Source organism: Cucurbita pepo, unplaced genomic scaffold, assembly GCF_002806865.2.
Source record: "Cucurbita pepo subsp. pepo cultivar mu-cu-16 unplaced genomic scaffold, ASM280686v2 Cp4.1_scaffold001293, whole genome shotgun sequence".
In the NCBI taxonomy this organism is placed as follows: domain Eukaryota; kingdom Viridiplantae; phylum Streptophyta; class Magnoliopsida; order Cucurbitales; family Cucurbitaceae; genus Cucurbita; species Cucurbita pepo.
The window spans coordinates 1-1,898 of record NW_019647474.1 but is presented as its reverse complement, the minus strand read 5'-3'; the positions used below and the strand labels follow the sequence as shown (position 1 = coordinate 1,898).

The following is a 1,898-nucleotide window of genomic DNA, read 5'->3' as shown; positions in this document are numbered from 1 at the left end:
TTAAAGCGCTTTTACAAAAGAGAGTGAAAAACTGTGAAAAGCCCAAATGCTTTTTGTTTGTTAAAAAAATAAAAACACTTAAAAACCCTTTAAACAAATTCGAACAGCTCTTCCAATTCTCGCCGTCATCAATGCTTCGCTGAACATTCGTCTTTTTGGTCTGTAATTTCATCGCTGTCTTTTCATTCCTTTTGCTTCAAATTTTTCATTACTTGTTCTTATTTATGCTTATATTCCTCGCCTTGCTTGTTCTCTGCAATCCCTCTTGTTCTTGTTCTTCGTTTTATGCCATTATAGCCTTGTTTCTTCTTTGCCCATTAAGATTTCTAACCTTTTTTAGTGTTTTAGGGACATTTGGGGCTGTTTATGGGTAGTAGCTAATGTAAAATTCATGGGTTTTTGTTCAAATTTAGGTTCTAAAACCTTTCATTGCAGGAACTAATTCAAACTCCTCCAACTCGTATCCTCTGTTGATAAGGTTCCAACATTTTTTTGGGCGAAACAATGAGCTATAACAGCTCTAATATGGGTTCTGGTTTGTTCATTTTGTTTTCAACTGGTTATGATCTTTTGTTTATGCATATGGGTTACTGGGTTTTGCTTAACTTTTTGTTCCATTATGGTCAGGTAGTAGAACTGGTAGGATGGCCCTTGAATTTGGGCGGACCCATGTGGTTAGGCCTAAAGGGAAGCATCAGGCAACCATTGTTTGGCTCCATGGCCTTGGTGACAAGGGCTCAAGGTACTAATGGCTTCTCTTCTTTGAGCTATTTTGCTAGTTTCTAGTTGGCTTAATGAAACCGCTCAAGTGGGGTTAGACAGATATTGTCCTCTTCTGGTTTTCCTTTAAAGCTTTAAAACGCGTTTACTGGTGAGAGGTTTCTACACTCTTGTAAAGAATGTTTAGTTCTCGTCCCCAACTGTTGTGGGATATCACAATCTTGGGCCCAGCGTGACACATCTACTGTTACTAGATATGGTCCTCTTTGGGCTTTCCCTTCTAAGTTTCCCCTCAAGATTTTAAAATGCGTCTACTAGAGGTTTCTATACCCTTATAAAGAATGTTGTGGGATCTGGCACATCGTCCGGTGTCTGTCTTTGATACCATTTGTAACAGCCCAAACCCATTGCTAGTAGATATTGTCCTCTTTGGACATCCTCTTCCGGGCTTCGGTTTTTAATACGCGTATGCTACGGAGAGGTTTCCACACTTTTATAAAAAATGTTTCGTTCTCCTCCCCAACTGTTGTGAGATCTCACAATCCACCCCTTCGGGGCCAGCGTCCTCGTTGGCACATCGCCCGGTGTCTGGCTCTGATACCATTTGTAACAACCCAAATCCACTGTTACTAGATATTGTCCTCTTTGGGCTTTCCCTTCCAAGCTTCCCCTCAAGATGCTTAAAACACGTCTGCTAGGGAAATGCTTCCCCTCGAGATGTGTACTCATTGAGTGTAAAACACTTAGAAGTGGCTGAGTGAGGGAATGTCACTGTCTTGTCCTATCTTCTTGTATAGAAAGTTTGCAAAATGCCATATTCCTTTACTCAAGATTCTTATTAAGGTTTTTGCCTCTATATGACAAATTCATGAATGGGGACCACATAATGTTTTGTTTTCTGTTCTTGAGACTTAGGTAAAACCAAAATCAATATAAAATAATGCTTATTGTTATAAATCTAAATGATATCAGACATTTACATCATTTAAGGATGTCTGGTTTTTTTTCTCATTATTGGGTATCCAACAAGAGTGTGGTCCCATTTTCAAATGTTTGGAGGCTGTTTTTGGTGTATTATTTCATCATGATCGACAAACTTAACGAGTCGTTTTGATAATTTTGTCGTTATTGAATTTTAGAAATTTTAGTTGCTCGAGTATATGTATCTTGTGGGGAAT

General features: G+C 38.8%; 1 long non-coding RNA gene across 1 annotated transcript; it reads left to right on the top strand.

Moving 5' to 3' along the window:
• The first annotated feature begins 46 nt into the window (after positions 1–46).
• LOC111786284 lies at positions 47–769 on the top strand. Its single transcript, XR_002813769.1, has 3 exons — positions 47–158; positions 436–535; positions 628–769. It is a non-coding gene; the product is annotated as an uncharacterized LOC111786284 (long non-coding RNA).
• Positions 770–1,898: the final 1,129 nt, after the last annotated feature.